Raw genomic sequence first — 24,856 nt, 5'->3', positions numbered from 1 at the left:
CTCTGGAACCAGTTTTACTTGCCAAATAACTAGAAAACTGAGAATATAATGTCACTATTTCAGGAATTTATAGGAAACTGTGGCTATTGGGGATTTTGATAATAGGAGTTAAAATGGAGAAGGAGCAGAAACAAAAATAAATCAATAAAATCCTTCCACATAATAAGATCGTCACATAAAGTCAGTCAATTTAATGTCTTCATCATAGATCACTGGATCAAAGATGTTCTATTGATACATCACAAGATTATAGATTCATATCAACTCCAACCCATAAAAGACAAAAACAAAAATAAAACCCTTCAGCGATTCCCCATTGCCTGTAAAACAAGAATCCAGGCTCTTTCCTAGCAATTCAATGCTTTTATTATCTAGATTTGACATAATTACTCAGTATTGTAGACTAAAACAGACATCTTTAGTTTCTTTTTGCCACCTTTGTGAATATTAGCTCCCATGGCTGAAATTGTCTCCCTCCTTGGGTCTCTATTAAAATCTTCCCTGTCCTTTAAAGCCTATTTCAGGTAACAGTTTTGGAAATCTATTCCTAATCCCACCAAGCATGTGCTTCTTCCCTCATAACTATCATAAACCTGTAGAGACTTACATTAATACTTGGCATCACAGTGGTCTTTGTATTTGTCTTACTCCTTTCAAGTTTGTGCCATTGAGCACATAGACTACATCTTTGTTCATCATCCTTTAAGACATTATACTTCCCTTAACAAGTATTTGCTGGATTATGTTGATGCAGCCTTCTATTGATTTTACCCATTTGAACCATAAAGCTAGTACAGCATCATTTTTTGGAGTATTATTCATTACCAGCTCACCTATAACTAATGAACAGGTAGTGAGCGCTGCATTCTCCTTGAGAGACCATGTCTCCTTTAAGACCAGAAAAAAGTAATACGAAATTTCTACCTCATTACAAAGGAGCCTAATGAGCTGGGATTCAGAATCCAGGTTATGAGGATAAAACTTTGTTTGGGTTTTGTTTTGTTTGGTTTAGTTATTTTTTGTGAGAAGTTGAAGGGAGGAGAAATCAAATGTTTATAATCATCTCGGAATGGAACTCCCAATGAGTAAGTTTTCTCCCGATGAAGATCAGTACCTCCTCTGCAACTTTACAAGCTTAGAGATTTGCAGAGGATACAAAGGAGTTCCATGGCTTGTTTAGGGTCACACCATCTGTATGTTGCCCAAGTGAGAACTGAACTTGGGCATTCTTGATTCTAAGGCCAATTTTCTATGCATTGTGCTTGTTGCCTCTGTCAGTTACTGAAAGTAACTTGTGAAAATTTTGCACTGGTCAAGTCTGCCAAAAGGCTAATTTTCTTTTGAACTTGAGTCCCAAAGAATTAAACTGCATGGTCTTTATAACAGCTATTGCTTGAAGGTGGCCTTGGGCAAAATGATGAAGCAGAGAGTTTGTCTTTGAAGACCCTCTTCCATACTTCTCTTCTTCTGTCTTCTGTGTTTCCTGCTTCTCCTAAAATTAGCTGCTGATTACCAAGCTCAAGGCTTGCCCTTCACTGGGACAACTGCCTTTTAATAGAAGCCTTTGAAGACACAAAATACTTTCGGTGCCAAATGGAATAAATGTTCTAATAATGGAATTTTAGGTGCTGGGTGATAGGTCATTAGAGAGATAGCTACTTGGTCCCCTTCAAATTATACCAAATATTCTGCTTACTCAGAAGACTGACCCTGATAGTAATAAAGCAGGAATTTCAGAATAATGTCCCCTAGGAATCAATACAAATTTTCAAGAGTTAACAGTTAAACCAACTATTTTAAGCATTGACAGATTTACTAGCATTAACCTTGATCTTACATTCTAGACTTGTTTTGTTTCCTTAGGAATCTTTCTAGTAACAACAGGAACAAGAGTATCAGACTTTTATAACATGTTCCCTACTTTAAGAATGAAGATCAATTCATGATCATATCTCATAAGAAAAAAAATTGGCTAGTGACTTAAGATGATTGGATTAACTTCTGCTTTCAAAGTTTTCAAGAACGGAAGTATCTAGTCTTTAAAACATTAATACTAGAGCCACAAAACCATTAAAACATTTGGGGACATTGCTCCATTTGAAAACATGTGGGATCCAGCTGGCAGTACCGCTGCCACCAAATTATTTGCATTTTTTATTAACTCATACCTATTTTTGACCTATTAATATAGAATCTCAACATGAGGGCTTCACCAGAACAAAAAACTGACAAGATTGATGGAATAATGCTAAACTTAGAGATGCAAGATAAACATTCAACTTTTGTCTTGGCTATGTAGGAGCACAAACAAATACACACAAACACTGGAAGATAGAGATTTTATTCTAAAGGAAGACAATGGACAAAAGAATAAACTCATTATGTTTGACTTCCATTTAGGATAATTATCATAAAGATTTCTTTAAGTTTTGGAATATTTTTATTAGTCCAAGAAAGCTCTTATAGCACTTCTGGACCTTATTTTTAAGGAAATCAACTTCATTTTTTAATCCATGAAACTCAGTTTTCAACTGACACTAGAAAAGGTTAATTTAGGATGAAAATGGAAAACCATTCAAGGAAAAACAGCAGAGTTCACAATTAAGTCTAGGAGTCAAACAAACGTTGTATTTGTAAAGTCAAGAGCTTTGTTTTTAGCTGCTTAAGAGATTTTCCCCAATTTACAAGAGGCTCAAGGTTACATTGTTCAGCATCCAGAGCTCAAAATCATTGCAGAGTTCATCCAGTATCAGAGTTCAACTATTTAAATGCTTACTGCATAGGAAAGTTTGGAAACATGAGATTACTGAATTTCTAGAGTTCATATATATTTCAATGGAAGGCCATGTCTATAGTATCTAGCATACCTCTGCAGACTTAATAAGGAAAATAACTAACATTTAAATTTGGCTTAAAACCAAAGAGAAATATTAAAACATGATTTAGTGTCCTGCATAAAATTATAAGTACTTCTAATACCTCTTGGCATATGGTTCATTTTGCTTAAACTTTGTAAATGAGATTATTGCTGGAAAGGCTGAACAACTGGGAAATAAGATGGAGGATTCTGTTCCCCTTTGCCACTGGTGCAGGTTCTTGTGGGGGGACCTTTGGTGAGTCATCCCCACTGTTGTTCCCCCCCCCCTTTTTATCATAGTGGATCTTTCTCTTTTATGTAAACTTATTTCATAATGTTTAGAATATAATAGGAATGTTTGGATATTGGGATTGTTTATTATTTTCCCTATTCATATTGATTAGCTCTTCTGATACTACTGGTCCTAAATTTCTTTGTTGCTTTTAAACTTCTTTCAGAGACAGTTTGGCCATTTAATCAATTAGACAACAAACATTTACTGAACACATCATACCCTGCCTCCAACATTGTGATATCATTGGTTTACTTTGAAATCAAAGGTCAAATAATAGTGAGGTGCTTATCATGTGCTCAGACAACTGTGCTAAGCTCTGGGGATTCGAAGAAAGATAAAAACAGGATCCCTGTTTTGAAGAAGCTCATATTCTAATGGTGGAGACATAAAATAAATAACCATGTACATAAAAAATAGATTTCATTGTCAACTGGAGGTAATAACAGAGGGAGGGCATTATTACATATGACATTATTAGGTTTAATGAATGCTTTCTAATGTCAGTGATGGTTTTAATACAATATGGTGTTTGGTCATGAAAATGATTTATAGTAGTGACTATTTTTATAAAAGAAGAGCATTTGGCTGATTAAAATTAATCAGAAAACTGATAAAGGGGGCAATGTTAATTTTTCATCTGAGTTTTGTCCAAGAAATGTGACTTCTACTGTCAGCAGAGTCAACATGCATTGTTTTTTCTGATGCCTCAAAAGGAAGCCTGTGGATTAAAAAAAATGAAATGAAATAAAATAAAAAAAACCTTCCCATTGTTACTTCCTGATAATAACCATGTTTTCACAACCACCCATCACTTCCTAGGACTTCCAGATCCACTGTTTTTTCCAGATTTCTCTACCTTTGAATTCTACTCTTCAAAGACAAATTTGCCACTCACTCTCCTGAATCCTTCCTGGCCACTGAGACTCCAGTTTCCCACTCTAATAAATATGCTTATAGACATGTCAATCTCTGTGAGGAATTGTCAGAGATGGTAACAATCAAATTTTAAGAGATCAAGAAGAGTGAGTTAATGGCAGATGCCAACAGGATCACCTGTCTCACATCTGGAAATCCTACTGTGGGGTAAGATTTCTCTAGAAGACTGCAGGAACTGGCCCAGAAATATTAAAACTGCAAAGAGTCAAAGAAATATTTAGTTGTTTGACTTAGGGAATTTGGGAATCCATAGGCACTTATGAGAGATCGTTTTGTCACGTGTACAAAGCTTGTATTGTCTGAGTCAACAGTCAAACATAAGGTTCTCTATTAGTATTAAGCTTGACTTTTAGTGGATCCTTAAGGGGATATATGCCAAAAGGAAAAGATATATCTTTACTAAATGCTACAATATCCATGTTAAGACATCTCTATTAATAATGCATTGTTATTTATAGGGCAAAGTATGCCCAAAGGCAAGTGAATGTATAGAGTTAACTATTTAGCATAGATTGGTAATGAAGATTCTTGCATGGGGGCTATCTCCATTAGCAATATTAATCCTAACTGTACTTAAATAGATTCTAAAGTTCCCACATTGAGTAGCATGCAAGGGGCAAATACATGGACTATAGAAGTAGACCTTTTAGAGTTTCAAATATTAGCATGTTGGAGAAATGAAATCTAGTTCATATGTAGCCTTATTCTCCATAGTTAGAAAAAGGTACACTTCAAAGGCGAAATCTACACATATATTCCCAGTTTTATCCAGAATGATGTCTGAAGCTTGAATTATACTTATAAAAACATTTAAAATGCATGGCTCCCCCCCCCTTGTTTATTTTTTAAATGTGTATGTGTGACTGTGTGTTTGTTTATCTTCCTGGTGTGCTCAGAGGAGTTGTTGTCAATGCCATCACTTCATAGTTGAAGCCAGTCTCCTCCAAAGCAGGTGCCAATATTTCTGTTTGTAAACTGCCTTCATTAAGAGCTTTTGCAACTACTGCAAAGATTAGTAAGACTGGATAGAGAATATAATAATATCATTTGACAGGACATCAAGTGACAAAAGAAGCCATAGATATGTTTTTTTAAATACTTGCCTTCTATCTTAGAATCAATATTATTAACTGATTACAAGGCAGAAGAGTGGTAAGGGCTAGGCAATGGGGGTTAAGTGACTCCCCCAGGGTCACAGAACTAGCAAGTGTCTGAGGCCAGATTTGAACCTCTCTGGGCCTGGCTCTTAATTCACTGTGTGGCAAGGTGTCTCCATGCCCCCCTCTCAGAAACACTTGATTTACATTAATATACCACAGTAGCCACATTTTCCAGGTGCTAGAAACAATTAGTTCACAAATAGGGATTTCTGTCAAATATAAAAGGGTGAGATAACTGGATAGATTAGAAATCATTTTTATATCCCACCCCATCTTTTCAAAAGCATTTAAAAGTGAATTTAAGGCTTTTAAGCAGGTAGCAATCAGACAATGGTAGAAATTGACGTCTGTTTTGTCATGTCTAGTTATTCCATTTCCACCTCATAAATAAACTCCTCTTACATTGATCCTGTTGGTAGTATGGAAAATGTGAATGTTGGTAGACTAAAAGCTTAATTTGAGTTAGTAAAGGGACTTGACCACCCCTTTTCTTAAGTTAAATTGATCTTAGGTTGCATTAATAGAAACACGGTGTCAAAAGTAAAGGAGGTCCCACTGCAGTCTACATTGGTCAGACCATATCTGGGGCCCATCTGGCATCCACCACTTAAGAGACATTGTAGAAGATCTTTAGGAAGGCATCCCAGATGGTAAAAGAACTTGAAATCATGGCTCATGAAGAATATTTGAGTTAGCTACATTTAAACTACAAAAAAGATTTTATGATGTGATAATAATAAAATAAATATTTTTGACAAATAAAAACATAGTACAGTATGATAGAGCCATAAATGCAATGTGAATAATGTTCTCTAAAAGTTGAAAGGGGCAGCCAAGAGGATGAATCTGGGGCAGCCACCCAATATTACCCTGAAACAACTTTAAAATATCAAATTTTAAGCAAATTTAATAATTAAACAGTTATAAACAATTACAAAAAAAAATTAAAAATAACAAATAATAAAATTTTTGAGTTATAGAATCAACAAAAAGTTGGGGGAGATATTTTTCCAGGCTAAGAAAACTTAAGATGTTGGCAGGAGAAGTCTGATATCTGGGTAGAGGCCTCTCCAGACACACACACACACATACACACACACACACACACACACACACACACAGTGGTAGTAAGAGTGACCAGAGCAACAAAAACAAAAGCTTTGGGGTCTCTCAGCTTAGAAACAGTAAAAGTTCACAAAGAGATCAGAGAGATCCCTTGGCTGCCACTGGGTACAATTGACACTGGTGGCCACTCTACTACCAATATGTAGTTCTGAGCCACAGTCCTTTTAAAATGGAGAACACTAATCGTTGGTTGCAAGGGAGCAGGGGCCCTGAACAGAGTGTTTCTAGTGTGGCTGCATTAGGCAAGGGCCCTTCTTGGATAAAAACCAGAACTCAGACCAGTAGAGAAGTGATCATGTCTCTGCATTTCACCTTGGAAGCATCAAAAGTTTTCAGATCCCCAGAACTAATTGTAAAAAAGGCAACATTAAAAAGGCTGAAAAAAGCTACAATAGTGGTAGGAAACACAAGATATAAACTCAGAAGAAGACAGCATTGTAAAAATTAATACAAAAAAAAAAGCCTTGAAGACAAATGCTAAAGTCCAACAAAAATTCCTGGATGAATAAAGTGATGAGTTGTAGAGAAAAAAACAATTGGAAGAGAGATGAGAGTGATGAAAGAAAATGAAGAAAAGAGACTTAATTGCTCAGTAAAAGATACATGAAAATACTGAAGAAAATACCTTAAAAACAGACAAATAACGGGGAAAGGGTACAAAACTCACTCAGGAAGAGAATTCCTTAAAATTAGAAATGAGCAAATGGAAGCTAATGACTCCATGAGACATAAAAATGAAAAGTCAGAAGGAAAAAATAGTATAAATGTGAAATATCTCATTAGAACATCAACTGACCTAGAAAATAGATCAAGGAGGGATACTTTAAGAATTACTAGACTATATGAAAGTCGTGATAAAAGAAAGAGCCTTGACATTATATCTTAAGAAGTTGTCAAGGAAAACCATCTTGATACATTAGATACAGAAGGTAAAATAAAATTGAAAGAATACATTGATCACCTACTGAAAGAGATCCCAAAATGAAAATTCCAAAGAATGTTGTAGCTAAATTCCAGAGCTCTCAGGTCTAAGTGAAAATACTTCAAACAACCAAAAATAAAGAATTTAAATATCATGGAGCCATAGTCAAGATTACAAAAGATTTATCATCATCCATATTAAAGGATCAGAGGGCTTGGGACAGGATATTCTGAAATGCAAAGGAACTAGGATTACAACCAAGACTAAATCACCTAGAAAAATTGAGTGTAATCTTTTAGAAGTAAAATAGATATTTAATGAAATAGAAGACTTGTAAGCATTCCTGGTGAGAAGATCAAAGCTGAATAGAAAATTTGACATTCAAACAGAAATCCCAAGAGAAGCACAAACTATCAAACATGAAAGAGCAATCATGAGGAACTCAAAAAAAGTTTAAATTTATATTCCTATCTGGGAAGATAATATGTGTAACTCCTAAGAATTGTATCATTATTAGAACAGTGAAGAGGAGTTATAGAGGACATGAGTATGATTTCTCTATATGGGAATAATCTAAAACAAAAGTGAATCAGTAAAAAAAAGAGAAACATACTGGGAGTTGTGGAAAAGGGAGAGGTAGAATGAAGAAATTTTTCTTATGTAGAAGAGCCCAAAAAAGGACTTTATAATGGTGGAGAGAAAATGGGAGTGGTGGTGGCAGGCAATGCTTGAACCTCACTCTCTTTGGAACTGATTGAAAGAAAGAAAATAGATAGATAGTTTGATACATACATACATACAGACACAAATATATTCATTTGAGTATAGAAATATGACTCACCCAATAGGGAAAAAGGAGGGGAAGAGGATACAAGAAAGGAGAGTAACAAATGGAAGGGTGGATTAAAAGAGGCAGTAAGTAATTAGAAGCAAAATAGACTTTAAAAAATTCTGTCTTAGTAAAATTCTAAAAGAGACAGGCAAGATCTAGGCAAATGGGTTTAAATGGCTTGTTCTAGGTCCCACAGCTAGGAAGTATCTCATGTCAGCTTTGAACCCAAATACTCCCAACTCCAGGTCTAACTGCCCCAAAAATAGACTTTGAAGAGGTACAGGATGGAAGAGAGAAAGAGAGACAGAAAGAAATGGACAGAGAGCCAGAAAAAGAAACACAGAGAGATAGAGACAAAGACAAAAGAAAATCAGATGGATATAAATACACAGCAATCAGATGTGAAAGTAAATGTGAATGGGATGAGCTCACCCATAAAACTGAAGCAGATAACAGAAAGGATTAAAAACCAGAATCCAACACTATGTTGTGTGCATGAGACAATAGAAAGACTCATACAGTTAACATAAAGGACTAGAATAGAATCTAACATGTTTTAGCTAAACTAAAAAAAAAAAAGGAAGTGGTAGCAATCATTATCTTGGACAAAGCAAAAGCAAACAGAACTAATTAAAAGGGATAATCAGGGAACCTATATTTTGCTAAATGAATACCACAATGAAATAATATCAAACATTTTTTACAACAAATTCCTCTTATAAAGGCTTCATTTTTAAAATATATACTGAATATAAAGCTGAATCACATTTATAAGAAGTAAGAGCCATTCTCCAATTGATAACTGATCAAAGTATAGACAAGAGGTTTTCAGAAGAAGTCAAAACCATTTATAGTCATGGAAAAAAATTCTCTGAATCACTTTTGATTAGAGAAATGCCAATTAAAACAACTCTGAGGTACCACTTCATATTTATCAGAAACAAATTAGTGAAAAATAGGTATAAACTTCCAGTGGAGTAGTGAATTGGTCCAATTATTCTGGAGAACAATTTGGAAGTACTCTCAAAAGGCTATAAATTTATGTATATCTTTTGATCCAGCAATATCACTACTAGGACTTTATACTAAAGAGATCAAAGAAAAAGGAAATATATATACAAAACTTTTATAGGGTCTCTTTTTGTGGTGCCAAGGAATTGTAAAACAAGGAAATGCTCATCAACTGGGGAATGACTGAACAAGTTGTGGCATATGAGAGTGATAAAATATTATTGTGGTACAGAAAATGACAAAGCAGGTGGTTTTAAGAAAAAATGATGAAAAACTATATGAATTGATGCAATGTCTAGTGAGAACAAGATCACCATTCACAGTAACAGCAACATTGCAAAGATAATTAACTATGAAAAAACTGAGTCACCCTGATCAATACGATGATCCATGATAATTTCCAAAGAATTCATGTTGAAAAATGTTCTCAACCTCCAGAAAAAAACCTGATAAACGATGAGTACAAATTGAAATATAATTTTCTCAGTTTCTTTTTTTTTTTGCATTTTTGGTGGAAATATGGCCAATATGGAAATGTTTTGCATGATTTCAAATTTATAATAATATTATACTTTTTGCCTTCTCAGTGTGTATGGGAAAATGTGGGATGGAGACAGAGAATTTGGAACTCAAAAATTTTAACATGTTGAATATATATATATATATATATACATTTAAATTGAAAGGCATAAAATCAAGACAGGATCAGAGAAGGATTCACAGGAGAAGTGAGATTTAAACTGGGCCTTGAAGGATACATATGTTGGATTATAGCATGTCAAAAGGAAACAAGGAACACATAAAATCACAAAAGTGAGATAGTGCAAGACATGTTTAAGGAGTACTGATTGATGCTGTTTAGAAGTAACTCCTTATGTGTGAAAGGGAGTGGTGTGAAGCAGAAAAAGGTTGAAGTTAGATTGTACAAGGCATGGAATGCTATGATTAAAAAATAGTTTACATTTGGAATTGGGAAGTTGAATTTTTTTTTACCTGTATTGTTATTTTCTACTTTATCTCCACTTTGCATCTGCTGCACTACCAAGTTTCAACCCCCAGGAAAAGGTTGCTCCTGCCAGGATTAGCTCATCACTTCTAAACTCAGAGCTTTGCTGCTAAAATAAGCTGTGACTGACACCACCTCCCTCAGTCTACTCTCCAGTCTGAATGGAAGGCTGGAAAGCAGAATAGCAAACTACTACCAATTTCTTCCTTTATGGAGGGCAAAAACTGAACTCAACTTACTCTACTTTGCATCAGTTATCCTGCCTGATTTTGATTCCATAGAACAAGAACTTCACTTTATTCTCTCTTCTCTCCTGCCTCCATTTGTGTGTTTTCCCCACTTTCAGATTGTAAGCTCCTAGAAGGCAAAGGTGGACTTTATTTTTATTAATTGTATTCTCAGTGCTTACAACAATGTTTGGTATATAGTAGTCCTTTAGTGTTGTCAACATGGAAATCTAGAGATCCCCAGTTTATTTAGTTGGAGTGTGGAAACCCCAGGTTTTGACTTTTCTCACGGGAGAGTTTCCCCCTGAGGGAAGGTCCCTCTTCACCAGACAGTGAATTTCCTGGTAGTTTGGGTGGGAACAGCATATCCCATCCAATGTTAAACATCCCTTTTGTCCCAATGGTTTCTTCCCCCTAGGCTAAAGTCCATGACCAAGGTGACCCAGCCCTAGGCTGAGTCTTTCCCTTTTGTGTCCATTGTGGGGCCCCAGCCCCTCACTATTATTCCTGTCTGGAACTTCTCATTTTCCTTTCCCACCATTGTAAAGACAATCAACTGTCCCTCTAATCCTAAAGCCCCCAGGTCATCTAGAGTGGTACATAGGTTCCCCAAGTTCTTTTGTTCCTCGGAGTCCATCCTGAGTCGGTGGCACTCCCAGGGGCTGGTGACCAGGGCGTCTTGACTCCGGTGCAGTCTTGGAAATCAGCTCTGTTGTCGTAGTAGCAGCGCTAACCCCTTTTCCCTTGATTAAAGAGTGATTTTGACTATTTAATAGTTCTGTGTTTTTCCTAGTTGACATTAATGGAGGTCCCACCGAGATCCGAAGTCCCCGCGGCCTGAGCCCTCCAGCTAACGAGGACCCCAGACTTGAGGTACCACACACAACCTGTTTGGGGTTGGGTCAGGAGTCCGGTTAGCAAGGGCCAGGTAAGCGGCTCTCTCGGAGGAAGGACTCGCATCTCTGGTTTGGGAATAACTCGCTCTTTAATTAAGGGATCCTTAGTCAATTTGTCCATAGTCATTGGACATGGGTAACAGCCTGTCTGTTGTCCCAAAATTTGGTGGGGGCGGTCAGCAGCCCAAAGAACCACCTAGAAATACGGCCGCAAGTTACATGGTTTCGAAGTATGGACCGGATGCTAGCAAGTACTTAGAGAAATGGCAAGCAATGACAAAGGCCAATCCGAAGGTAAGCTGGCCAAGGTGGGGTTCACTTAATGAAGAAAGGATGTTGTTTCTGCAGTCTGTTTTAAGTGAAGCAGGTCAAGAAATTGAAGGAGACGAAAGAGAAGTCTTCAACCTATGGCTCGAGGAGTACACCCAGAGAAAACACAGGTCAGAACGATCCGTAGAACAAGAGACGGGTAAGAACAAGAGAAAGGTAAGGGAGGAGGAGAATCAAGGTGAACAAGGCAGGGAAGCCACTAAAAAGCAAATAGCTGATTTACAGAAGGAGGTAGAAAGCCTTAAAGAACTCCTGAAAGGCTCTAGCAACCCAGCAACCTCTTTAGACAGCATACCTGAGCCCCTAGAATCGCCTGAGGCACCCATCCCTCAATTCCCCTTTAAAATTAAGGGAAGGGAAGGAACCAAAACAATGCAGGTATCTTTTACTCCTTGGACAAAAACAGAGCTCAGAGCCATGGCCAAGGAATTCCCAAAGGTTAGAGAAAACCCCATAGCATTTGCCAAGGAATTTGAATTAACTCTCTCTACCTACCAGCCTGGCCTATCAGACCTTTACCAGCTAGCTCACATACTAGTAGGTTCAGGAGATGCTACTCACTGGTTTAAAACTGCAAATTGGGAGAACCCTTTAGAATATATTAATCAGTTAATGGCCAGAAAGGAAGGACCTGAAGTCCATCTTCAGGAGGCGAAGAAGATGGGAGAGGCTTTGTTAGAAGCAATCCCCAAGGCCTTTCCAAAATCTGTAAATTGGGGAAAAATCCAAATTTGCACTCAGGAGAATCTGTATTTGATTTTTATAATAGATTTTTAGATACCTTCAGGGCAAATTCTGGACTTTCCCCAGATAGCCCAGATACCTTAATTACCTTTAACACCCTCTATGTGGAAGGGTTAAATAAGGCCCTTGCAAATCTCCTCAAGAGAGGGAAAGTAGACTGGAATTTAACTCCCACCCCTGACCTAGTCTATCTAGCAAGTAAATTCCAACAAACACTGACAGAAGAAAAGGAGAAGGCAGCAGAGGAAATGACAAAAAAAACTAACCAGATCATGAATTTGCAGTTAAAACACTGGGAGCAGAAGGAGAGAAGACCGACTGAACCCTATTCTGCTGAAAAAGCAGGCGGGAGGCAAAGAGCCTGGAGATGTCACTTTTGCCACCAGACCGGGCACTTAAAAAAGGACTGCCATCGGCTCCTGGGTAAGAGGGGGAGACGCCAAGGTAAGTTTCAATACCACTCAGGAAAGTTCCCCCGAGGGGAAGCCTCACAATGACGGGGCTCCGAGGGTATCAAGGGGGTTTTCACTGTGGTGTCCGCCTCCCCAGTGGGCATCACTCACATTGTGATTGTATCCCATCCTATTGAGATTCTCATAGATACTGGGGCCACAATGTCAGTTTTAAACCCCACGGCCTTTCCTAGCCCCCTTCCTCGGAGTGACCAAAAAGTTTCAATAGTGGGGATCACAAACCACGTGCAATCTGTTTACTTGTCTCAACCCCTCCCATTTATTCTGGGAGAAGTGAAAGATATGCACTCCTTTCTTCTTTCCTCAGATGCCCCCCTGCATCTTTTGGGTAGAGATTTCTTAGACAAATACAAAGCCACAATTGAATTTTCCCCAGGAAAGGAAATAAGGCTTTCCCTATCCCCATCGGATGCCCCTCCCACCTTCCAAATACTTACAGCTCCCATTATAGCCTATGATCTTCCACAGCTGGAGGAAGTTCCTTCCTCTCTGTGGGCTACTGATTCTTCTGACATCGGGAGAATTTTAAGTGCTCCCCCAATACAAGTTCAGTTAGACCCATCCAAACCCCTTCCAAGGGTCCCTCAATATCCCCTCTCACGGGAAGCGACAGAAGGAATTAGACCATTAATTGATAGTTATCTAGAGGCAGGCATTTTGATAAAATGTACCAGCCCTTGCAATTCACCCATACTGGGTGTCCGAAAACCAGGAGGCCGAGGGTGGCGCCTAGTTCAGGATTTAAGAGCAGTAAATGCCTGTGTTATCCCCAGAGCTCCAGTAGTCCCCAACCCCCACAACCTTTTAAATCAAATCCCACACAGTGCAAAAATTTTCACTGTAGTTGATTTATGCAGTGCTTATTTCAGTGTGCCACTACATGCAGACAGCCAATTCCTTTTTGCTTTCACCTGGGAAGGAATTCAGCTCTGCTGGACTGTTCTGCCCCAGGGCTATACAGAGAGTGCCACATATTTCTCCCAAGTACTAAAAGCAGACCTTGCTGGCCTTAAATTTCCATTTGGGTCCACCTTACTCCAGTATGTGGATGACCTACTTCTGTGTTCCCCAGATGCCCAGTCTTCCAGGGAAGATTCGATTGTGCTCCTTAAGTCCTTAGCACAAAAAGGCCATAAGGTATCTAAAGAAAAAATGCAGTTTGTCTCTTCACAGGTGAAGTTTCTGGGACATCTAATATCAGCTGAAGGGCGTAGCCTGGATCCCGCCAGAGTAGCTGCTATCTTGAATTTCCCAAGGCCCAAAACAAAAAGACAGCTTCGAGGGTTCATGGGATTAGCTGGTTACTGTAGGTTATGGGTCCCATCTTTCTCTTTAGTAGCCAAGCCCCTTTTTGATCTCCTCAAGGCCTCATCCCCAGAACCTCTGATTTGGAATGAGGCTGCAAAAATTGCTTTCATGAACTTAAAGTCAGCTCTTTCTAGCTCCCCAGCCCTGGGACGTCCAAATTATTCACTACCCTTTCACCTTTTTCTTTTAGAAAGAAACGGGATTAGCCTGGGAGTTTTGAGCCAGAAACATGGAGACCACTTTAGGCCTCTTGGATACTACAGTAAAAGTCTAGATTCAGTGGCAAGAGGGCTACCATCATGCTTAAGGGCAGTAGTGCCAGCTTCAGATTTACTAGAACTAGTAGAAGAAGTAACATTAGAATCTCCTTTAACACTGCATGTCCCACATGCAATAGAGGTGCTTTTGAACTCTCATCACACTCGGCATTTTTCCACAAGCCGCCTTGCAAAGCTAGAAGCCTCTCTCCTGGCTAAGTCCAACATCACCATCTCTAGGTGTAAAACCCTTAATCCAGCCACTTTCCTGCCAGATATAGAGGAAAGTGACAGGGATTGTACTGAAGGGCATGATTGTGTTAACATTGTTGATTCTGTTTTAAGTCCACGAGAAGATCTCCAGGAAAAAGAACTGGAGAATCCAGATTTTTCCTGGTATACAGATGGCTCTTGTCTCCGAAATGAATCTGGCATTTTAGTGGCCGGATATGCCATCACTACCACTGCAGAAGTCATTGAAGCAGGACATCTCCCTTCGGCAACTTCTGCTCAGCAAGCCGAACTGGAAGCAGTAACCAGAGCCTGTGAGCTGGCCAAAGGAAAGCGGGTAAACATATATACGGATAGCAGGTATGCATTCGGGGTGGCTCATGATTTTGGAATGTTGTGGCAGCATAGGGGATACCTAACTTCCTCTGGAACCCCCATCAAGAATGGGGCACAAGTCCGGAGACTGTTAGAAGCCCTCTTACTACCAAAGGCAATAGCAATTATTAAAATCTCAGGGCACTCCCGAGAGAATTCTCCCCATGCAAAGGGAAACGCCCTAGCAGATCAGTATGCCAAAGAAGCTGCCAGGCAGCTCCCAACTACAATAGGTCTGACACTTTCAGATAAGGAAGAAGTTTGAACTGGCTAAGTATTCTTTTTCTTTTAAAATTTCTATCATTCACATGTTATATCTCTGAACCATAGAGGTATTGGTAAGTTTATTTCCCCTGAGAATTTTATTTACCCTGAGCAAAGTCCCTTTAAATAGAGAACCTGGAAAGGACAGAGCTATTCCCCAAACTTAATTGAAGTAGGAAAAGTTTTAAAAAGGGAACATTTTTACCCTTATAGGGAAGTTTTGAAACTTGAAAGTGACAGCTGAGAATTTGCAGCAAAGATTCCAGAGTGCTAATTTGTCTCAAAGTAGTATCAGAAGAGGTTAGGAAGAAATGATGGAGCCTAGAAATGATTGTTAGTAATAGAAGATAAATATTTTAAATCTGGACCATGGTTATGGTTAAGTAGCTAAAAGGAATGAAATCAATTTCAAAATCCCTAGCATCTCAACCTCCCTAAAGGGGGGTGTGTGAGTTGAGTGTATAAGGTTTTAAATTTAGGGAAGATTAGAAGCATTTTAATAGTGAGGATTTTTCTGCTTTTATATTTCTACAGTTTGTAGGATTTTTATATTTTGGTAAAGTAAGGCAATCTTTCTAATTAAGCATGTAAATTACATGATTTTATGATTTGGGTGGAAAAGATATTATTAAAAATTAATAAGATGGAATTACAGATTTAAGGTTAGCAGTGTGGATAATCCTTATAGTGAATAAGCATATAGGGAGTAGATCAAGTCCCGTTAAAGAATGTGTTTATAGATCTCTCTTAAGTTTTCTCTTGCAGCAGCAAGAAAGCTGACTGATACCAAAGGAGGAGCCTGCCAGAGGACAGAAGTCTGCCAGAGAGGAGGCTGAAGGCATCATCGGGACCCACCAGAAGTGAAAGACTTGAGACTTTGGGAATTGGGGTAGTGTTTTGATTGTTAGTCAGTTTTTGGCCAAAGGCAGACTGCCTGCCTTTCTGGCTAAATTGTCAATGCGCCGGTGGCATTGGGGAACGCCCCCAAATGCCAATCACCAATATCTGTGTCCCTAGACTTTCCCACCAGTAGGGGATGGAGTCCAATCCCATATAGCATTACTCATTTGTCCATGTTTGGTCAGCGACGTTCAGTCTTGACCAAAAGGGGGGTGTGTCAACATGGAAATCTAGAGATCCCCAGTTTATTTAGTTGGAGTGTGGAAACCCCAGGATTTGACTTTTCTCACGGGAGAGTTTCCCCCTGAGGGAAGGTCCCTCTTCACCAGACAGTGAATTTCCTGGTAGTTTGGGTGGGAACAGCATATCCCATCCAATGTTAAACATCCCTTTTGTCCCAATGGTTTCTTCCCCCTAGGCTAAAGTCCATGACCAAGGTGACCCAGCCCTAGGCTGAGTCTTTCCCTTTTGTGTCCATTGTGGGGCCCCAGCCCCTCACTATTATTCCTGTCTGGAACTTCTCATTTTCCTTTCCCACCATTGTAAAGACAATCAACTGTCCCTCTAATCCTAAAGCCCCCAGGTCATCTAGAGTGGTACATAGGTTCCCCAAGTTCTTTTGTTCCTCGGAGTCCATCCTGAGTCGGTGGCACTCCCAGGGGCTGGTGACCAGGGCGTCTTGACTCCGGTGCAGTCTTGGAAATCAGCTCTGTTGTCGTAGTAGCAGCGCTAACCCCTTTTCCCTTGATTAAAGAGTGATTTTGACTATTTAATAGTTCTGTGTTTTTCCTAGTTGACAGTGTTTATTCGATCAAATTGGGTATTAATTTGGGTATTAATCAAATTGGCTTTTAATATCTGAAAATTTAGAAATTAAAAAAAAAATCATTTGAATCTCTTTCCATAATGTCCATGCCTATAGCATTATGATTTGCACCTGGTGTTAATGCCTTCTACATAGTAAGGATAGTTGAATTTATATCCAAACAAAATGAATAGACTCTGTTTTTGCTTCAGAGAACAGGTCTGGGACAAGTGGGTAGAATTTTTTTAAAAAGCAGGTTTTGGGGAGACCAAGAATAAGGACTTTCTACCTAGTAAGAGCTACCCATCATTGGAAGAGGCAATCTCATGAAAAAAATGGCTATTTTTAATCATGGAAGAAGTAATGCAGAAGATAAGGAAGATGATCATTAATCAGGATATCATACAAGACATTCCTTAACTGTGTAGAAGAATGGACTACAAGGACTGATTCAGAATTATGTTTCATAAGTTAATTTCTGAGTCACTCAATAAAGTTTGATTGTGATTGTATCAAGGGTCACAATTCAGCATTTTCAGACCACAAGAAGATCCTAAAGAGTGAGAGTATCCATTTGGGATTTAAGTAGGATAGTTAAAAAGCACAGATAAAAGAAAAAAGCATAGAATAGAAGACTCAGCAATGACACAGCAAAATTGAAATGAAATTCTATGAGAATAGCAAGTAGAACAGCAGGTAGGTAATTTGAAGAATATTGGAGAAACAGGAGGGCATGAAGGAGGAGAAAGAAAATGCAAGCTGAGTCCATAAATTGAAGGAAATTCAGAACATTAGGACAGTATGACAGCTTCAGTAATGCCAGGAATGAGCTGGAAAGGCAAATCTAACAACTTCAGGCATGCCAGGAACTGAAAAGAGCACAGAGTGGAAAAATAATAGACAAATTTATCTTCAGTATTTGGAAAGAGGGAAGATTAGATTAATTCGGGGGGTTTTCTCACTCTAGTTGAAGGGTAAAAAGTTAGTAACCCTGATTTACCTACTACTCAGATTGTCATGGGACTGATAGAACATTCTTAAACCCTGGAGACCTCCTGTAGGAACTCTACGAAATGGAGGGAATGACTGTTTAGAAGAAAATTCTGATGGCAGCTTTTGTAGCATAAAAACTAGATTGGGACTATGTACGTAATGAGATTCAATTGGGAAGGATCTCAAAATTACTCATTTTTTAATTAACAGTTCTTTGAGAATGGGAAGATGATACTAGAAAGTGTCACTTTTAATAGATGTGGCGAGGACAATCAGGTACCTTATAAAATGTTTGAAATAGTTTAAATTCTATGCTTATGCAATTTCAAGTGGAATTTTTTTTCCATATTAGAATTGCAATAAAGAATTGAAGCACATCCAGGATCTTCAAAAGTTGGCTCCAATTACATTTTTTTCTCCAATGGGTTAACAAGTGCTTCTCATTTTGGTTGCTTGTGTTTCTTTTCTAAGTGAATTGTTTATTTACATTATTACTGACTAAATTACAGCTTGCTTTCTTTTACTCAAGTCTGTCACTACCCAATGAAATGAAAACGACTGATTCTCATGATGAGTAAAGCATTGTCTCATTTTTATACTTTTGTAATGCTTTCTGAGATTTGCAAGGATGAAGCTACCAACAGCAAAATGTCACCCATTATTGTATGTCATCAAAACATCAGAAGTTTTGTGTTACAAAACAGCAACTGAAATCATCTGGGCTAAGAAGTTTTATAGAAATAGGAATTGTGATGACTATATTGCATGTATTATTTTTTAAATACTGTGATAAAGTAACAACACATTTATTTAAAATGGATAGCTTTAAGTATCTAATGGGTGCTCATTTTGTATTGTTACTCTACCCCAGGATCTCCTTCTGCAAACAATAAGAATTTATGCAAGAATTGTGGTCCAGTGTTGAAGAGTAAGATGAGTATTTGGCTAATGGCTCACATAATAAAGCTGGAAAACTGCACTTTCTTTAATTAAGTAATTGAGACTGTAGTCATTTTGACACTGAATTGTCAATGACAAACAATGTTCATAGTCTAATTCATGATGAAATATTTATTAAGGAATTTATTAATGGCTTACTATATCTCTTTATTTTCACCTTATGAAGTATCTACCATAGTACCAGGAAAAAAATAGTTGGTTAATAAATGATTTTTGATAAAAGTCACATCCTTGATTGAGTATAAAGGTTTTTTTTAATATATCCAAATGTTGAAAGCATTTATTTATAAAATCCATAAAATTTTGTAGATAAATACTGTCATCTAGGAATTACATGAATATTATTTTAATGATTTAAAATTCAAAACTCCTGAGCTAGTTCAGAATAATGAATGCAATTTTCTTCTTTTATTACTTCTGACTTTAAGTATGACCAATAGGTTACATTTTCTTCAAGGTCAGATATGAGGATTTATATGCCTCAATTTTCATAGTATTGATGGCAATGGCTGTCTCTCTGAATTAAAAAGACTCATCTAAAACCACCATAAAATTATTAAGGTAAACTGATATCGTCTTGGACTCTTAGAGTGAGAAGGTACCTCTGAGGTCATCTGGTCCAAGTCATAACAAAATAAGAATTACCTTTAAAGCATCCTGAATAAGTAGTCATCCATCCTTTGTTTGAAAGTTTCTAATGAGAGGATACTAACAACATCCTAAGGCTACCCATTTCTCTTTGATTTATCTGTTATTATTAGAAGATTCCCAGCCCCATAACAAGTCTAAGCCTTTTCAGTTCTAAAAGTTGACCTCACATTTCTCATCTCAGTTGCATATGTCCACTCTATTGGAGCTGAGGTATATTCATGTATATGTGTGTGTTTGTATGTGTCCATGTGTGTGTGTGTATTGCATTTGTTTTATTTTTTTTTCACTTTAAACATTATTTTATTTGGTCATTTCCAAACATTATTCATTGGAAACAAAGATCATTTTCTTTTCCTCCCCCCTCCCCCCTTCCCACCACCTCTCCCATAGCCGACACATGATTCCACTGGGTATCACATGTGTTCTTGGTTCGAACCCATTTCCATGTTGTTGGTATTTGCATTAGAGTGTTCATTTAGAGTCTCTCCTCAGTCGTAACCCCTTCCCCACTGTAGTCAAGCAGTTGCTTTTCATCGGTGTTTTTACTCCCATAGTTTATCCTTTGCTTGTGGATAGTGTTTTTTAGATCCCTGCAGATTGTTCAGGGACATTGCATTGACACTAATGGAGAAGTCCATCACCTTCGATTGTACCACAGTGTATCAGTCTCTGTGTATAATGTTTTCCTGGTTCTGCTCCTTTCACTCTGCATCACTTCTTGTAGGTTGTTCCAGTCTCCATGGAATTCCTCCACTTTATTATTCCTTTTAGCAAAATATTATTCCATCAACAACATATACCACAATTTGTTCAGCCATTCCCCAATTGAAGGGCATCCCCTAGTTTTCCAATTTTTGGCCACCACAAAGAGTGCAGCTATGAATATTCTTGTACAAGTCTTTTTCCTTATTGTCTCTTTGGGGTACAAACCCAGCAGTGCTATAGCTGGATCAAAGGGCAGACAGTCTTTTATCACCCTTTGGGCATAGTTCCAAATTGCTCTCCAGAATGGTTGGACCAATTCACAACTCCACCAGCAATAAATTAATGTCCCTACTTTGCCACATCCCCTCCAGCATTCATTACTTTCCTTTGCTGTCATGTTAGCCAATCTGCTAGGTGTGAGGTGATATCTCAGGGTTGTTTTGATTTGCATCTCTCTGATTATAAGAGATATAGAACACTTTTTCATGTGCTTATTAATAGTTTTGATTTCTTTGGCTGAGAACTGCCTGTTCATGTCCTTGCCCATTTATTAATTGGAGAATGGCTTGTTTTTTTGTACAAATGATTTAGCTCTTTGTAAATTTGAGTAATTAAACCTTTATCAGAGGTTTTTATGAAGATTGTTTCTCAATTTGTTGCTTCCCTTCTGATTTTAGTTACATTGGTTTTGTTTGTACAAAAACTTTTTAATTTGATGTATTCCATATTATTTATTTTGCATTTTGTGACTCTTTCTAAGTCTTGCTTGGTTTTAAAGCCTCTCCCTTCCCAAAGGCCTGACATGTATATTATTCTGTGTTCGCCTAATTTTCTTATAGTTTCCTTCTTTATGTTCAAGTCATTCACCCATTTTAAATTTATCTTGGTGTAGGGTGTGAGGTGTTGATCTAAACCTAATCTTTCCCACACTGTCCTCCAATTTTCCCAGCAGTTTTTATGAAATATTGGATTTTTGTCCCAAAAGCTGGGATCTTTGGGTTTGTCATATACTGTCTTGCTGAGGTCACTTACCCCGAGTCTATTCCACTGATCCTCCTTTCTGTCTCTTAGCCAGTACCAAATTGTTTTGATGACCGCTGCTTTATAATATAGTCTGAGATCTGGGACTGCAAGGCCCCCTTCCTTTGTATTTCTTTTTCATTATTTCCCTGGATATCCTTGATCCTTTGTTTTTCCAAATGAACTTTGTTATGTTTTTTTCTAGATCAGTAAAAAATTTTTTTGGAAGTTCCATGGGTATGGCACTAAATAGATAGATGAATTTGGGTAGGATGGTCATTTTTATTATATTGGCTCATCCTACCCATGAGCAGTTAATGTTTTTCCAATTGTTCAAATCTAGGTTTAGTTGTGTGGAGAGTGTTTTGTAGTTGTATTCATAAAGTTCCTGTGTTTGTCTTGGGAGATAGATTCCTAAGTATTTTATTTTGTCTAAGGTGATTTTGAATGGGATTTCTCTTTCTAGTTCTTGCTGCTGAGCAGTGTGGATTTGTGTGTGAGGGTTTGTGTGCTGCTGTTGACTTATGTGGGTTTATTTTGTATCCTGCAACTTTGCTAAAGTTGTTGATTATTTCAATTAGCTTTTTGGTTGAATATCTAGGATTCTTTAAGTAGACCATCATGTCATCCACAAAGAGTGATAACTTGGTCTCCTCATTGCCAATTTTAATGCCTTCAATTTCTTTTTCTTCTCTAATTGCTACTGCTAGTGTTTCTAGTACAATGTCAAATAATAGAGGTGATAATGGGCATCCTTGTTTCACTCCTGATCTTAATGGGAATGCATCTAGTTTATCCCCATTGCAGATGATATTAGTTGATGGTTTTAGATAAATACTGTTTATTATTTTTAGGAACGACCCTTCTATTACTGTGCTTTCTAGTGTTTTTAATAGGAATGGGTGTTGTATTTTGTCAAAGGCTTTTATGTATCTATAGAGATAATTACATGATTTTTGTTGGTTTCTTCTTGATGTGGTCAATTATGTGGATGGTTTTCCTAATATTGAACCAGCCCTGCATCCCTGGTATAAATCCTACTTGATCATGGTGAATGACTCTTCTGATCACTTTCTGGAGTCTTTTTGCTAGTATTCTATTTAATATTTTTGCATCTATATTCATTAGGGAGATTGGTCTATAATTTTCTTTCTCTGTTTTTGGCCTGCTTGGCTTTGGAATTAGTACCATGTTTGTGTCATAAAAGGAGTTTGGTAGAACTCCCTCTTTGCTTATTATATCAAATAGTTTATATAATATTGGGATTAGTTGTCCTTTGAATGTTTGATAGAATTCCCTGGTGAATCCATCAGGCCTTGGGGATTTTTTATTAGGAAGTTCTTTGATGGCCTGTTGGATTACTTTTTCTGATATGGGATTATTTAAGAAATCTATTTCTTCTTCTGTTAGGCTAGGCAATTTATATTTTCATAGATATTCATCAATATCACCTAGGTTGGTATATTTATTGCCATATAGTTGGGCAAAGTAGTTTTTAATGATTGCCTTAATTTCCTCTTCGTTGGAGGTGAGATCCCCCTTTTCATCCTTGATGCTATTAATTTGCCTTTCTTCTTTCTTTTTTTAGATTAGATTGACCAGTACTTTGTCTATTTTGTCTGTTTTTTCAAAGTACCAGCTTCTAGTCTTGTTTATTACCTCAATAATTCTATAATTGTCGATTTTATTAATTTCTCCCTTAATTTTTAGGATTGCTAGTTTGGTTTTCTTCTGGGGGTTTTTAATTTGTTCGTTCTCAAGTTTTTTAATTTGCATTTCCAATTCATTGATTTCTGCCCTCCCTAATTTGTTAATATATGCACTCATGGATATGAATTTTCCTTTAAGTACTGCTTTGGCTGCATCCCATAAGGTTTGAAAGGATGTCTCACCATTGTCATTTTCCTCAATGAAATTATTAATTCTTTCTATGATTTCTTCTCTAACTAACTGATTTTGGAGTATCATATTATTTAATTTCCAATTAATTTTTGATTTGGCTTTCCATGTACCCTTTCTGATCAATATTTTTATTGCTTTATGAACTGAAAAGGTTGCATTTAACATTTCTGCTTTTCTGTAGTTGAGTGCCATGTTTCTGTGACCTAGTGTATGATCTATTTTTGTGAATGTGCCATGTGGTGCTGAGAAGAAGGTGTATTCCTTTTTGCCCCTATTTATTTTTCCCCATATGTCTATTAACTCTAATTTTTCTAAGATTTCATTCACCTCTTTTACCTGTTTCTTATTTATTTTTTGGTCTGATTTATCTAAATTTTATAGTGGTTGGTTCAAGTCTCCCACTAATATGGTTTTACTTTCTATTTCCTCCTTCAATTCTCCTAGTTTCTCCATTAAAAATTTGGATGCTATACCATTTAGTGCATATATGTTGATTAGTGATATTTCCTCATTGGCTATACTCCCTTTTAACAGAATATATTTACCTTCCCTATCCCTTTTGATCAGGTCTATTTTTGCTTTGGCTTTGTCAGATATCATGATTGCAACTCCTGCCTTCTTTCTATCAGTTGAGGCCTTACTCCATCCTTTAATTCTAACCTTGTGAGTATCAACCTGCCTCATATGTGTTTCTTGAAGACAACAAATGGTAGGGTTTTGGGTTCTAATCCAATCTGCTATTTGTCTATGTTTTATGGGTGAGTTCATCCCATTCACATTCAAAGTTATGATTGTCACTTGTGGATTCCCTCACATTTTGATATCTTCTCCTAGTTCTGACCTTTCGTCTTTAGCTATATCCTTTTGAACCAGTGATTTACTTTAGGTTAGTCCCCCTAGTCCCCTCTCTTAATATGCTTCCCTTTCTAGCCCCTCCATTTTTATGCTCCCTTCCCCTCCCCCCTCTCCTTCCCTCCCTTTTTATATTCCCTTACCCCTCCCCCTCCTTAATTTTCCTTTCTTTCTTACCCTGTTGGATAAGATAGAATTCAGGATCCCACTGGATCTAGATGTTCTTCCCTCTCAAATTTGATTTCACTGAGAGTAAGGTTTAAGTAATTCCATTTCACACTCTCTTCCTCTCCTTCTCATATGAGAGTTTTTCCCTTCCCCTTCCCATGTATATCTTTGTATGGGAAAGATTATTCTATTTAGTCCCCCCCCCATTTCTTGAAGTAAATGTTAGTATTATCAACGATTCCCCCCTCTCTTTTTCTTTCTTTGCCCCCCCTTCACCAAATCTTCTTGATGCCCCAATATGTCCCTATGCATGATTCTTCTAACTACTCTCATGATGCATATAATTTTTGAGAGTTACACAATACATTTTCCCCACATATTAATATATATAATTTGATATAAATGTAGTCCTTATAGAAGAGAGTTTGACTTAAAGAAAAAGATAAGATTTATCTCCTTTTCCCTTTCTTTCATATTTAACTTTTCATGTTTCTCTTGCTTTCTGTGATTGGATGTCAAATTTTCCACTAACTTCTGGTCTTTTCTTAGCAAATGCTTGGAAATCTTCTATTTTGTTGCATGCCCATACTTTCCCATGGAAGTATATAGTCAGTTTTGCTGGGTAGTTGATTCTTGGTTGGAGACCCAGCT

The sequence above is a fragment of the Monodelphis domestica genome, chromosome 4, assembly GCF_027887165.1.
Source record: "Monodelphis domestica isolate mMonDom1 chromosome 4, mMonDom1.pri, whole genome shotgun sequence".
Lineage (NCBI taxonomy): Eukaryota > Metazoa > Chordata > Mammalia > Didelphimorphia > Didelphidae > Monodelphis > Monodelphis domestica.
Note: the sequence above shows the minus strand (reverse complement) of the source record.